Genomic DNA, 16034 nt, shown 5'->3' on the forward strand with positions numbered 1-16034 from the left:
AAAACTTTCCAGGTGTGGTGGAACATCCCTTTAATCCTAGAAGTTTGGGAGGCTGAGGCAGGAGGATCACTAGTTTAAACCTAGCCTCGGCAACTCAGTGAGGCCCAAAGCAACTTAGTGAGATCCTGCCTCAAAAAAAAAAAAAAAAAAAAAAAAGGCTGGGATTTTAACTCAGTGGTAGTGTCCCTGTTACCACACATACACACAGATGAAATTTTTGAAAACTAGAAATGAATGAAACATATATATGTATACACACACACACACACACACACACACACACACACTAAGTGGGGAAGACTGAGGAAAGGCCATATGTTGGGGAGAAAGAAGGAATTCTGTTTGGACATAAGTTTGAAATGCTTATTAGACATCTAAGTGGATTGTGAAGTGGGCAGTTGGAAAAGATAATTTGCAGTTCAGAGGATATGGTCTGGGGATATAAAATTGGGGGGAAATTAATTAAATATATATTTATATTATAATATTATTTATATGTATAAATAGTACCTGGAACATAGGAAGATATATAAATGTTAGCCATTCCATGTCTAGAGTAATAGCCTATGACTTGTAGCATCCCTTCTCCATTTGTAATGCCACCTCCATTACATACAAATTTTCCTTATATATTGGAAGTTGGCTTCTATCTTGCATTCTCTTATGCAGGAATTTTTTTGCAGGATGAGTACTGGGGATTGAACTCAGGGGCACTTTACCACTGAGCTACATTCCCAGTCCTAATTTATTTTGAGATAAGAGTTTCACTAAATTGCTGAGGCTGGCCTCAAACTTGGATCCTCCTGCCTCAACCTCCTGAGTCACTGGGATTACAGGCGTGTGCTATCATGCCCAGTTTATGTAGAAACTGTTTTAGAAGAGAGTAGATTGGAAGCCCAGACTCCTCTCAACTTTTCTCAAGTCTCAAGAATGTTATTCTAGACCTGTTTTACATTTGCTATGTAGGGAGGAATCACCTAGAATCTTCCTCTCAGAAGGTTCTGGGAGGACACATGAGATCCTAGACAGGAAGTTCAGAAAGTTTAGTAATCTGGGACTGGGGTTGTGGCTCAGTGACAGAGCGCTTGCCTTGCACATCTGAGGCCCTGGGTTAAATCCTCAGCACCAAATATAAATAAACAATTAAAAAATAAAGGTATTGTGTCCATCTACAACTACAAAAAACATTTTTAAAAAAGTTTAGTAATCTAAAGTGAAAAACAGAATAGAGATTCCATGGGTAATATTTTAAATCAACTCTCCTTATAAGGAAAATTTGTATGTAATGGAGGTGGCATTACAAATGGAAAAGGGATGCTACAAATCATACTAGAATAGGCTATTACTCTAGACATAGAAAGGCTAACATTTATAGATCTTCCTATGTTCCAGGTACTATTCAATAAATAATATTGTAATATAAATATATATTTAATTCATTTTCCCCCAATTTGATCAATTTAAAAAAGTTTTTAATTATAAAATTTACCATGTTAACCATCATAATTTGGAGGCAGATACTGGGGATTGAACTCAGGGGCACTTAAGCACTGAGCCACACCCATAGCCCCATTCATTTTTTATTTTGAGACAGGGTCTCACTAAGCTGTTTAGGGCCTTGACAAATTACTGAGCAGGCCTCTATGCAATCTTCCTTTAAACTTTTGATCCTCCTGCCTCAGCCCACTGAATGGCTGGGATTATAGGCATGCCCACCAAGCATAGCTCATGATAAATTTTTGAATACAGTCTTTGCATTTGATGTTTCCTTCAGAGAACTTTTAAAGAGTGTTTCCTGATATTTCAGCCCCTGGTTTAAATGGTACTTTCTCAAAAAGGCTGTTTCTCAACACTAAGAATAGTTTCTTCCTCACTCCTAGTTATGTTGTCTCATTACCCAGAAGCACTCTTCACTTTTTGAAATAGATGTGGTTTTGGATTATTAACTATTAACTACCTCCCATCAACTCACACATACACACACACAAAAAAAATTCCAATACAGGGTTGGGTCTGTCTGCTCTACACCACAGGACTAGAATAGTACTTTGCACATAGTCTGTCCTGTTAAGTTTTGTTAAAATACTTGGTGAATAATATAGTGCTTTTTGTTTTGAGGTACTGGCGATTAAACCCAGGGATGCTCTACTGCTGAACTATATCCCTGGCCCTTTATTTTTTTCATTGAGACTGGGTCTTCTAAATTGCTGAGATTGGCCTTGACTTTGTGATCCTCCTGAGTAGCTGGGATTACTGGCCTGTACTACTGCACCAGGCATTGCTTTTTCATTTGTATGTATGTGTGCTGTTGGGTATTAAACCCAGGGCATCACACATTCTAGGCAAGCTCTCTATTCCAGAGCTACACCCTTGGCTCTATAGTGCTTTTTAAAAATTGCCAAGCATTTTCATATATCTCACTTGATCATTACAACTCGGAGTAACTCAAAATGGGATTTCTATCCTTATTGTACAGTCTTAGAGAAGCATCTCACCCCAGGCCATAGGACTTGTAAAATGGCAGAGCTGGGATTGCTGCACAGGTGGAATGCTTTTTCCAATGCATTCACTCCAGTTCTAGGGCTAAGGGTATTTTATATTACTGTGTTATTAAGGAAGTGCCTGGCTCTGGAGGGTAGTAGAAACGACCCAAACAATTTTTTACATGTAGACAGTTCCTGGAGTTGAACTCTTACTACCACCTCTTTCATTTCCTCACCGCATACAGTCACACACATAGTAGAAAACTGTGGCCACAGTGATGGTACTGTTCCCATTAAGAAGAAAATACTCAATACCTGTTTGAAACCGTGAATTCCCTTGTTTAACTTGCTTTGTTCCTTCCTTGCCCGTTTTTAATAGCTTTATTGAGGTTTAGTCTTTTTTCCCACCAGTATGGAGTCTGTTTTTTAGCTTTAGGTGGACACAATATCTTTATTTTGTTTTTATGTGGTGCTGAGAATCCAACCCACTCGCGCATGAAAGGCGAGCGCGCTACCACTTGAGCCACATCCCCAGGCCCCCAGTATAGTCTTAAGTATAGTTTAGTAGTTCATCATTCTTTCTTTTTTCCACTTAATATTTACTTTTTTTTTTTTTAGTTGTAGTTGGACGCAATATCTTTATTTTATTTATTTTTATGTGGTGCTGAGGATTGAATCCAGGGCCTCGCAAGTGCTAGGTGAGTGTTCTACCGCTGAGCCACAATCCCAGCCCCTCATCATTCTTTCATTAGGTTTGTTTTTTCTTTATAGGTACTGACGATTGAACCCAAGGGTATTTTACCCCTGAGTTACATCCCCAGACCTTTTATTTTGTTTTTATTTTTTTAGACAGGGTCTTACTAATTTCCTTAGGGTCTCACTAAAATTCGGAGACTGGCCTCAAACTTGCAATCCTCCTGGCTCGGCCTCCAGATTTGCTCCTGGCTCATTAGATTTCTAGACTACACCTTCACAAAAATCTTCTGAAGGCCGTCTCATAATTCAACTTCTGATTTAAATGTTACTTTCTCAAAGAGGCTTTCTTTCAACACTAAGAGCAGTTTCTTCCCCACTCCTAGTCTTTCTGGGATTGACCCAAAGCCCTCAGAGCAAGCCAGGTAAACTCTCTACCACCGAGTTTATCCCCAGCCCAGTAATCTAATTTTTTTTATGACACCTTTATTCTATTTGTTTAATTTTATATGGTGCTGGGGATCGAACCCGGGGCCTCAAACGTGCTAGGCAAGCACTCCGCCACTGAGCTACTGCCCCAGCCAGTAATCTAGTTTTTTTTTTTTTTTTTTGGAATTACAGGGTCACATTTTAATTCCTGAATTTTACAGTTCAGCATTAATATCACCACATGAGTAATCTAGTTTTAAAGTGTGCTCCGTGAGATCATCTCATTCCTTAGAATATTTGCTTCATCTTTTGGATCTACATCACTACAGATACCGTAAAGATACTACTTCCTCCTTTTTCCTTTCTTCCCTCCCGCTTCTACAGCCGAACACAGCCGAACACGTGTGACCGGTGTATACAGTCTGGCTCAGCCTTCCACCCAAGGCCTGCCCATAGTAAGCCCCTCCCCTCAGCTCTTTTCCAACTCAGCCCTCACGAATCTCGCCCTCCCCCCCCACCCCGACTTCTCGCGAGAGGTAAGCTCGCCTGGCCGGACGGGAGGAAAGTATCTGCTCCGCTGAGGGGGGAAAAGGAGGAGCTGGAAACAGATTGTGGGACCGAGCGCGGGCGGGCGGGAGGCGACGGAGCTACCAGCGGGTGAGTCCTGTTAACATTAGCTAGTCCATGGTCTGAGACCAGTCTCCCCTTCAACTCTGGCCAGCCACAGCGTCACGGGCCAGGGTCTCCCCTCCCAGTCTGTGCTGGACGGGGGCGCTGAGGCGGTGGCCGGGCCCTGTCTGAGGAAGAGGGTGGGGCTTAGACTAAAGAAGACCAATAAGAGAGAAGGAAGCCACGATTGGCGTCGATGAGCGCTAATGGGAGGTCGCTTTTGCCTTACGGAGTGCCGCCCCACTTCTCTCCCTCCTCCCGCCTCCTTCTTTTTGGGGGAAGGCGGGGCCAGAGGCCCGAAGTGTGGGGAGAACTTGGGGTAAGTAACCCCGGGGGGCACAGGGCGTGGCAAGGAGAGGGGAGTTGAATCTTAAGGGTAGTGTAGTGTAGTACAGCCTAAAGGAAGGATGGTTAAGTGAGAGAAAGAGGACTGCCAACTATATTGAAGACCTAGGACTTCTCAAAGAGTGGGGTTAGGGACTTGGCATTGGAAAAGGCAGGGGTAACCGGCAAGAGGTAGAATTAAGTAGATGAGAACAAGGCCTTTGATCAGGTGAAAACATGCATTGGATTTGGCTGGAAAAATAGGGGTAGATAATTGGAAATGCGGGTCATGGCATTTCTACTGAATTAATAAAAATATCAGAGAGAAAATATGGATTGGGAGAAAATGTAAGTGATTGAGTTTAGGAAGACAGTAGAGATCTGTTGAGTCTCCAGAAGGCTGCTTTGGGAATGGTATGGGAGTTGAAAAGGGATAAGGGAGATGTTTGCAAAGAAGACGGCTGATATACAGATCTTCAGCCTAGGTATGCGAAGGAGGCTGGGATACTGACTTAGGCCTTCTAGTGGATATGGCACCCAGACTGGTGACCAGCCTGCAAGAATGCTGAGAAAGGGTCGGGAAGAAGAAAATAGAATACTCATCTTACTCAGATTTTCTTTCTCTCTCTATTGGCCTTCTCAAACTTCATCACTTCCAAAGCAGAGATGTGAGCTTGGGGCTTAAGTAGCCCCATAGGGACTTGTATGTAGCTTTGAATTGTTTGTTATGTTCTCTTCACTCCCGTGTTTACTACCCAGGGCACCTCCTACCCAGATTCCGCGTTGCAACTTGCCTAACTTTAAAAGTTTGTTTTTTACTTAACGGGGTTATTGAGTATATCTGAAGGTCCTGTTGTATTAAGGATAGGTTTGTATGCAGATTTTCCTCAGCACTCTCACTTGATTTCTATATTTAAAATTTGGCAATAGTAAAATTTGTATAGAAACATCAGTCTCTAAGATCAGATGTCTAAGCACAGATATAGTAAATTGAATTTTGTTTTGTTAAATGTGGCTTCTCCACTCATTCTTTTTTTTTTTTTTTGTACTGGGGATTGAACCCAGATTAACACTGAGCCACATCCCCAGCCCTTTTTATTTTTTATTTTGAGACAGGGTCTCACTAAGTTGCATATGTCCTAAGTTGCATATATCCTTGCTAAGTTGCTGAGGCTGGTCTCGAACTTGCTGTTCTCCTGCCTCAGCCTCCTGACCTGCTGGGAGCCCACATGCCCTGCCCCATTCTTGAAGTTATTAAATGGTTAGTTTTAATTAGCTTTTATTTATTTTATTTTTAATTTTTTTTGTCGTGCTGAGGATCGAACCCAGGGCCTTGTTGTGCACACTAGGCAAGCACTCTATCACTAAGCTACATCCCCAGCCCTATATTTTTTAAATGGCATAAATAAAATAGAAATATTTCAGGAAAGTGAAAATTTTTCCTTCATATCTGAACTCAGAAACTAAAGAGTTGTCATAATATCTTAGAGCAAGAGTTGAGAAAATCAAACAATTTGTATATAAACATGGAAGATGTAAGGAAAGTGGAAAGTATTGCGAAATATAATGTCTGTAAGAAAAGAAGCTAAAGAAAAATTTGGCAGCTATGTAAGTAGTATTACCTGTTTGTTCTTAATTCTATACAGAAACGGGACAGGCCTTTGCCCTTTGTTTAATAGTTACGTAGCATTTAATAATGAGTTAGATGAATACAGCCAATTAATATTTTCTTTGACATTGCCTGTTTCTTTTACATTCCTTTTCTTTCTTTCTTTTGTTTGGGGGTGGGTACCGAGGATTGAACTCAGGGGCACTCAATCACTGAGCCACACCCCAGCCCTATTTTCTTTTTCTTTTTTTTTTTTTAACATTTATTTTTTAGGTGTAGATGGACACAACACAATGCCTTTATTTTTATTTGGTGCTGAGGATCGAACCCAGGTCTCACCTGTGCTAGGCGAGCGCTCTATCGCTGAGCCACAATCCCAGCCCCCCAGCCCTATTTTCTGTTTTATTTAGAGACAGGGTCTCACTGAATTGCTTAGTACTTCACTGTTGCTGAGGCTGGCTTTGAACTCTCGATCCTCCTGTCTCAACCTCCCGAGCTGCTGGAATTATAGGTGTGTGCCACTGCACCCAGCTCTTACATTTCTTTTCTTTCTTTTTTTTTGGGGGGGGGCGGGTACCAGGGGGTTGAACCCAGGTATGTTTAACCACATCCCCAGGTCCCCTTTTTTTAAATTATTTTTTTAGTTGCCAATGGGCCTTTATATTAATTAATTAATTAAGTAATTAATTTATCTGCGATGCTGAGAATCAAACCCAGTGCCTCACACATGCTAGGTAAGTGCTCTACCACTGAGCCACAATCCCAGCCCTTTTTATGTTTTATTTTGAAACAGGGTCTTGTTGGAGGCCTTGCTAAGTTTCTGAGGCTGGCTTTGAACTACGATCCTCCTGCCTCAGCCTCCCAGGTAGCTGGAATTATAGGCATGCACCCCTGCACCTGCATTGTTTTTTTTTTTTCCTTCTCTTGAGAATGCATTAATGTCTGAAATATCAGTAAAGCTAATGTGTGAAGATAAACCAGAGTATGTAATTTTGTTTGTTTGTTTGGTACAGGGGGTTAAACCCAAGAGCACTTACCATTGAGCCACATACCCTGTCCTTTTTTCTTTTTATTTCAAGACTGGGTCTCATTAAGTTGCTGAGGGTTTCACAAAATTGTTGAGATTTGTGTTGAACTTGTGATCCATTAGCCTCAGTGTCCCCAATCTCTGGGATTGCAGGCATGTGCCACCACCTCTGGATCAATGTATGCGTTTTGTATTAACCTTTGGTTTTCAGCAACCAGTTGAAAATTTTCTTCTGGGTCAAAAAGTTGCCCCTATAGTACATTGAGACTAATTAATTACTGATCTATTGTTGTTAATTACTGAGTTGGGTTTTAGTATTTCACATTAAGAGCATTGCTATTGGATATTCAGAACATTTTTCACATTTTGCCTGACTTTTAACACAAAAAAAATACCTAATGAGAGAGCAAAAGTACCTTGTTTTGGTCTTCCAATGTAAATTTTTCTTTTTTCTTTTTTTCTTTTCTCCTCACTAATGTTACCACCTCACAGAAAACAAGAGTGCAATTTACGGATCAAAGTATACACCCTATACTAGTGTTGGTGTTGTGATTTTATATATTTATACACACACACACACACACATACATATACACACACACACATATATATATACTGGGAACTGAATCCAGGGGCACTTTACCACTGAGCTAAGTCCCCAACCATTTTTATTTTTTATTTTGAAATTTTGAGATAGGGTCTCACAAAGTTCTTTAGGGCCTTGCTAAATTGCTGAGGCTGGCCTTGAACTTGCAATCCTTACCTCAAGCTGCTGGGATTATAGACTTGTACCATCATGATCAGCCAGCATTGTAATTTTTAAAATGACTTTATTTTATTTATTTATTGTTTTTATGTGGTGCTGAGGATCGAGCCCAGTGCCTCATACATGCCAGGCAAGTACTCTACCACTGAGCCACAACCTCAGCCCCCTGTATTGTAATTTTTAAACACTATTATTTACTATGCCTCAATTACTCTATCTTGTTCTCTTTCTTCTCCTTACTTCTAACCCAAAATGAAAATTGTTTTTTTAACCAACTCTTAAGCTACTACTTTGCCTCAAGTAAAGTCCTTGCTCACTCTGAACACAGCTGTTCCAAAGTTCTAAAAGATATTGTTTTGGGAGCTGGGGTTATGGCTCAGTGGTAGAGCACGTGCCTATCATGTGTGAGGCACTGGATTCTATCCTCAGCACCGCAATAAATAATTGAATAAAATAAAGGTCCATCAACATCTAAAAATATTAAGATACTGTTGGGACTGGGGATGTGGCCCAAGCGGTGGCGCGCTTGCCTGGCATGTGCGGCCCGGGTTCGATCCTCAGGACCGCATACAAACAAAGATGTTGTATCCACTGAAAAACTAAAAAAAAAAAAAAAAAATTAAAAAATTCTCTCTCTCTCTCTCTCTCTCTCTCTCTCTCTCTCTCTCTCTCTCTTAAAAAAAAAAAAAAAGATACTGTTTTGTACATGTTAAGACTGAGTTTTTCCTAAATTGTAGTGAGAGGGTACAGTGTCATTACAGCTTTCTCATGTATCCATTTCTGATAAGGAGGAGCCTTCTCCTTGCAAAGAAGTTTTAGTTGGAGCAAATAGCACTGCTCTGTAAGTGTACAATAAAGACAGCTCTCTTCTTGGGACTAGTTAACAGACTGGCAAGTAATTGCCACCTATCCGTTGGTAAAGGTACTCATGTTAATGTACAGCAGTTGTTTGAGAAAAACAAAGGCAGCATTCATTAATACAGAAAAAAATGTTCATTTCTTTTGTTGTTGTCTCTGAAAATGGTTCTTTGGTTTTGGAGTTCATTAAAAAGCCTATTACTTTAAAAACATGTCAAAGAAAACACTTTTTATATGTTGTATTGTACCAGATACAGCGGCCCATGCCTGTAACCCCAGCAATTTGGGAGGCTGAGGCAGATGAATCACAAGTTCGAGGTGGCCTCAGCAATTTAGCAAGGAAAAAAAAAACACGTGGGCGTCGGGGGGATGTGGGGGGGACACACCTGTAATCCCAGTGGCTCAGGAGGCTGAGTCAGGAGGATCATGAGTTCAAAGCCAGCCTCAGCGAAAGCGAGGTACTAAAGCAACTCAGTGAGACTCTATCTCTCCAGTGGCTCAGGAGGCTGAGTCAGGAGGATCATGAGTTCAAAGCCAGCCTCAGCGAAAGCGAGGTACTAAAGCAACTCAGTGAGACTCTATCTCTAAAATAGAGCTGGGGATGTGGGTTCATCATTGAGTGCCCTGAGTTTAATCCCTGGTACCAAAAAAATAAAAAAAAGAAAAGTGGGCTGGGATTGTAGCTCAGTAGTAGAGAGCTTGCCTGGCTTGTGTAAGGCACTATGTTTGATCCTTAGCACCACATAAACATAAATAAACAAAGGTATTGTGTCCATCTACAACTAATATATATATATATTTATATATATAACATATATATATGTATATATATATATATATATACACACACACACACACATCGTGTGTGTGTGTGTGTGTGTGTGTATGTAAAGCTAGGGCAAAGTGCTTCTGGTTTCAATCCCTAGTACCAAAACAAACAAACAAAAACAAGTTGTCTTCCCCACTAGGCCTCTTTTGGGATCAAGTATATCATGATATGTAAAAACACATGTTATAAGGAGGAGATCTGCATTTCACAGATACCCGTCTCCATTATTGGAGTTCTACTTTTAGAACATTCTCTACATTGTGATGAAGCTCTTTAGTTCTGTCATCTGACACCACAATAAGTAAAACTAATTCCTTGTCAATGCAGTAGACAAATATTTGATGAAAGTATGCCCATTGAGGCATATTTTTCTGAGTAAACATCCCAAGTTCTTTCAGTTTCTTCTTAACTGACATTTTTAACAGATTTAGGCTCTTTACCAATTTAGTTGCCTGAGTTTTTAGGATTATCTAGATCTGAATCAGATAAAATCTGATCAATACAAAATACAGGAGAAGGGTGTGGGGAGCATGGCTTTTTACTTCACTCTGTACCTCTGTTCATAAAGCCTATGGTCACATTAGTTTGGTTTTTTTAAAAAATGTAATGGAAAATTTATCTGTGTTATTATCATCCTATTCACTTGGGCTGCTTATTTTAGCTTCAATAGCGTATTTTCTTATTGGCAAACTTGATAAAAGGATGCCATTGTAGGTCACTGGTAAAAATGTATAAGGGTGGAGAAATACTGTACATCAGTAGACTATCATTCTGTTAACATTAGTAACCTTCTAGGTGAAATAAGTTATGAATCCCACTTGCTGTTTTATATTATCTAATCTTTATTTTCTATGATGTATCAAGAAGTGTCCTATTGATTCAGGCGTGGTGGCGCACACCTGTAATTCTAGCAACTCAGGAGGCTGAGACAGGAGGATTGCAGTCTAAGTCAGTCTCAGCAATTTAGCAAGGCCCTAAGCAACTTAGCAAGACCCTGATTCAAAATAAAAAATAAGAAGGGCTGGGGATGTAGTTCAGTGACAAAGTGCCCCTGGGTTCAATCTCCAGTACCACCACCACCATCACCCAAAAAAAGAATTAAAGAAGTATTCTGTTGAAATCCAAATATATTCTGTCTATAATATCCCTCATCTCCTAGTCTGGTCTTGTCAAAAAAGAAAAAGAAATGAAAAGAAAATGAAGTTAAATATTAGTTGTTGTTTGGCTATCTTATACTAGTGTTTATAGAAACTGCATAACTTGCCAATTATTCAAAAAACAATTTGTTTAATTCCCTTTAGAGTCTTCTTGGGAAATAACATCTGTTTTACAATCTATAATTTCTGTTCTTTACCACTCATAATTTTAAAAAGTTATGATTTTTGTTTTCCATTATCAGGACCTAGGTTCTGAGGTAGTACTACTTGCTTTTCTTCTTTTTTTAATAATTATGAAATAATTAACAATATTTATAGTTGCTTTTTTTTGGTCATTAGATGACATTTTGTTTTGTAAATTTTTTTTTTTTTTTTTTAAGGAAGAAGCTTCATTCTCTGAACATACTGAGATATCAGAGAATTAAAGTATTGCTCTTGGAACAGTTTTTATTGTAGCTTCCCCCATAATATTGTTTGGAATAAAAACCTATACCAACTGTAAGCGCGAGCGCACACGCACACACACACACACACGCATATGCATGTACACCATTGACATTTATAATTGTAGTTTATTAGTATGGTGGATTAAGTTTGTCAGGCTATGTGCTAGAGCAATGGTGGTACAAATCAGATAGAGCATCAGAAGACATCTCTAGGGATGAAAAACTTTTAATGGGCAGCAAACAACCTTCCTGCATGTTAATTTTAGACCCTGACAGTTGAAGTTATGTTTGAGCAATTTTAGCTGATAAATACATTTTTAAAGCACCTTCCTCTTTTGGGGTTTTAATTTTTACTTTCATTTTTTAAAATTGAAAATTGTGAATGGAAATGTTTGTGCAGATATATACCTTCTCATTCTTCTGATATTTTTAGTTACAAATTCTGGAAAGCAGGTGAATAAACTTAATAACCCCTCAAGGTCCTTTCTAACCTAAACATTCATAAGTAGGAACTCAGATCAAGGAACTTAAAATTGAAGAATCAGGAAGAAAAATAGACTGTAAAGAAAATGAAATGAAATGGTTCTACTGACCCAGTGGGAATGGATAAACAAAAAGTAAGGAACATAAACAGTAAGAAATAATAACTCCTTTGAACTAAAAACAATAATCAACAACAAATATTTTGCATTGGGGTCATTTCATGTCTTAAAAATATTTTATCATGACATTTTCTCTTCAGCATTTCCCTGGTGGACACTTGTTTTGAAAGAATGTTGGTTGTTTCATTTTTCAGTTGAATCATAGTACTTTGTTTCCTTTCCTTCTCTAGCTGTTCTTTTGTTTAGTTTTTTCTTTTCTTTCTTTCTTTCTTTCTTTTTTTTTTTTTTTTTTTTTGTCTTCTGAATAACGTTGTGATTGCCTGTATGCAATGAAGTAAAATTCATTTGGGTTTTAAAAGTGAGCATTTGCTATGTATCTTCCTTGGTGAGAAAGGATGAGTGTTACAACTCAGGAACATTTGTATGAAAAGATAAACTTGTTATTTGGTTCTTAAAACTTTGTAGGGCTGACATTTAGGAAAGATTCCTAACTAAACCAAAGGCAAGTTAGTATAGTAGTCTTTATTAAGCTCTTAAGAATTTTAGATATAAACTCATTATAAAGTTACAACTTTTGTTAGCTTTTTCTCATCTTTTGGTAATTTTTAATCCTAATTGTTCTCATATATTTGAAACCAGACTTTGCAAAAAAGTTTCTCTTTTCTATTCATTACTGAATTCCTCCTTAATATCAGTTTATGAAAGCCTAATGGGAGCCAAGATTTAGCTTACAAAGTTACTTTGTGAACTTGTGGTTTTGGTGTCTGTGGTTACAGTGTTGTTCTTTCATAGCCCCACTTTTTCACAAAACCCTATTTTCTTTCTTTTCTTCCTTTTCTTTTCTCCTGCAGGCCCCCCCACTTTTTTTTTAAATATATATTTTTAGTTGTTGATGGACCTTTATTTTATTCATTTATTTATATGCAGTGCTAAGAATTGAACTCAGTGCCTCACACATGAGGCAGATGCTCTACCACTGAGCCACAACCCTAGCCCCTCAACCCCTTTTTCTGTTTCATTTTTTATTTTGAGACAGGACCTTGCTAAGTTGTTGATTGCCTCACTGAATTGCTGAGGCTGGCCTCAAATTTGTGATCTTCCTGTCTCAGCTTCTGGAGTCATTGGGATTACAGGCCTGCGCCAATATATATATATATATTTTAAACTCAGCAGTGCTTAACACTGAGTCACATTCCTAGCCCCCCCCTGCCTTTTTTTTTTTTTTTTAATCTATTTTGAGACAGGGTCTCTATAAATTGCTGAGGTTGGCTTTGAACTTGAGATCTTTCTGCCTCAGCTTCCAAGCTGCTGCTGCTGGGATTACAGGCATGCACTACCCCAGCTGGCCAGGTAAAGTGCTTTCTGATGTAAGCAGGGAAGGGTTATATGCTAGCCTGGTCAAATTTTATTTGGAATTTAAAGCTTACATTGCAATAGAAAATTTTTTTTTCTTTTCAGATTAAAAAAAAAAAACCAATAACAACAAAATAGTACTGCTTGGGGTTGTATCTCATTAGTAGAATACATACTTAGCATGTTCAGGGCCCTGGGTTTATTCTCCAGCCTCCATTCACCCCCAAAAGCTCAGCCATTCCCCATTCCCTCGTTCTTACCCCCAACCCTCAGTACTGGGGGTTGAACTCATGAGTGTTCTACTACTGAGCTATATCCCCAGCCCTTTTTATTTTGAAATAGGGTCTTGCTAAATTGCTGAGACTGGCCTTGAATTTGCAATCCTCCCTGCTCAGCCTCCAGAGTAGCTAGGATTACTGGTATATGCCACTACACCCAAGTAGCATAGCCACTCTTTTTGAAAGAAGAGTGTACCTAATAAATAATATTATAAATAATAAATAATATTATAAAATTAAGATGATTTATTCAATATAACATGATTACTATAAATTATTTATTTCAGCCAAGTTTCTTGCCAGTAATACTTTATCAAACTTAAATAAAACTATGTAAGTTTTATTTTAATATTATATTGTTAGTATCAACATACCCCTGTAGCACCATTTTTAAAAAAAATATTTTATTAGTTGTTGATGAACCTTTATTTATATGTGGTTCTGAGAATCAAACCCAGTGCCTCACACATGCTAGACAAGCTCTCTACCACTGAGCCACAATCCCAGCCCCATATAGCACCATTTTTAAATGTATTTTTGAAAGTTATCCTTAAGCGGTAGTTTGATATTTTTACACTTGGGTTAGAGAACATCAGTCAATGAGTGTTGGAATACCCTCAAATAGATCACTTTGTTACAAATATCATAACAGACTTTGAAAATAGAAAATTCTCTTGACAAATTCTAGGCTTCCCTGTAATTATTATTGTGAAATATTGTCACTTTTTCCTATCCAGAACCAAATTCATACTGAGGTTTTAATATTAAAGTCTGTCCAGTTTGTTGTTTGTAGCCTAAGTAATGAGGACTTAAAACTGATACTTAAAGATCAATGTTTTGTGTTGATTGCTATTGGTTTATTGTTTTAGGGATAACATTTTATCTGAAAACAAGCAGAGAGAGAAAAAAACAATATTTTATTTGATTTTTGATAGATATCCTACCAGTTTCCAGAAAGTTTTCTACTCTAAAATACACGTTGAAGGGGCTGGTGAAGTATATAGCTCTGTTAAAGTATTTGCTTAGTATGCTCCAGTCCCTGGGTTCAGCCCTCAGCACTGCAAACAATTAAAAGTTTAATTTCCAGTACTGCAATCAATCAATCAGTCAATCAAAACCAAAATGCACATTGAGGTCAAACATTGTTAGTTATAATGTTCTCTAGTTATTTCCAACTTTGCTTCCTGCTGTCATTTTATCAATTTGTAATTTCTTTGTTTTTGCTCTATTAACCTTTCTGGGGTTAGCTCAAAATAACTCTTTGAATCTTCCAAAGTCCTAAAGAACCTTAAACAAAACAAAACAAGCAGAAAACTTCTAGTTTCTAGTCAGGTAGTTGCTTATGTAAAACTGCTTCAAGATAGGTTCTAAGCTTTGGCCAAGTGTTGCTTAACTTGTGATTCAGCGTAATTCTCACCCACATCTGTTTTCAGTCATTTGCTTGAAACTATTTGGTCTGTTTAGCTGGCTTCTTTCTTTGAAACCCATGCCTATATGTCTGATCTTGAAATCTAGAAATTAATTTCAAACTTCTGTTTAATTGATTTATCTAGGTACTCCATTGCTCTTGTTATTTTTTGTTTGTTTTGGTACTGGAAATTGAAACAAGCGGTGCTCTACCGTGGAGCTTCACCCCCAGCTCTTTTAATTTAATTTTTTTTTCTTTATTTATTTTTTTCTTTTTTAAAATTTATTTCTTACATAGATGACAATATGGAGTGCATTACATTCATAATTATCCATTCACAGCACAGTTTTTTGTAACTCTGTATATAAAGTATGTTTACACCAAATTATGCCATTACACATGAGCTCTCATTTTTTTTGCATACAATTCTTAATGCACCTTTATACCATCATTTATCATATCTCTGTATATAAGGTATGTCCTTTTAATTTTTTATTTTGTGTGTGACAGGGGATCACTAAGTTGCCAAGGCTAGCCTCAAACTTGCCGACCTCCCTGCTTCCATTTTCCAAGTCACTAGGATTACAGGCATGTACCACTATACTTAACTGTTCTTGTATTTCTTTCTTTCTTTTCAGTAGTTGTTATTACTGAGGATTGAACACAGGGATACTTTACCACTGAGCTACATCCTCAGTCCTTTTAATTTTTTTTTTTTGTTTGTTTTGAGACAGGGTCTCTGTACGTTGCTTAGGGCTTTACTAATTTGTTGAGGATAATCTTCAACTTGAGATCCTCCTGCCTCAGCCATCCAATTCTGTTCTTCTGTTTCTTAAAGTAGTGGATCTCCAACTTTTTGGTTTCAGTACTCACTCCTTTAAACTCTTAAAAATTATTGAGGACTCCAAAGAGATTTTTTGTTTATATCTGTTCATATTTAGCATATTAGAAATTTAAAAGGAAGTTTAAAAATAGTGATTTATTTTAAAGTAATAGCAAATCTAATCCATGTTAACATAAATAACTTTATCTGTAGTTTCAAAATAGAGGGAAGAACTTCAAATCTCTGTAACGTCTGACTTAACATGAGACAGCCAATTTCT

At 38.0% G+C, this 16034-nt stretch overlaps 1 protein-coding gene across 3 annotated transcripts in view; it reads left to right on the plus strand.

The window, feature by feature from the left end:
* The first annotated feature begins 4151 nt into the window (after positions 1–4151).
* LOC113189748 (cyclic AMP-dependent transcription factor ATF-7) overlaps positions 4152–16034 on the plus strand; it is a 103707-nt gene continuing 91824 nt past the window's right edge. For 2 of the 3 annotated variants that reach the window (XR_003301688.2, XM_026398684.2), the window contains exon 1: positions 4152–4262. The gene's annotated coding sequence lies outside the window, so the exon portion shown is untranslated. Of the gene's footprint in view, positions 4263–4512; positions 4594–16034 lie in introns of those variants that run through there. The other variant, XM_026398685.2, reaches the window with a different exon arrangement.

This window comes from Urocitellus parryii, chromosome 5 (genome assembly GCF_045843805.1).
Source record: "Urocitellus parryii isolate mUroPar1 chromosome 5, mUroPar1.hap1, whole genome shotgun sequence".
Lineage (NCBI taxonomy): Eukaryota > Metazoa > Chordata > Mammalia > Rodentia > Sciuridae > Urocitellus > Urocitellus parryii.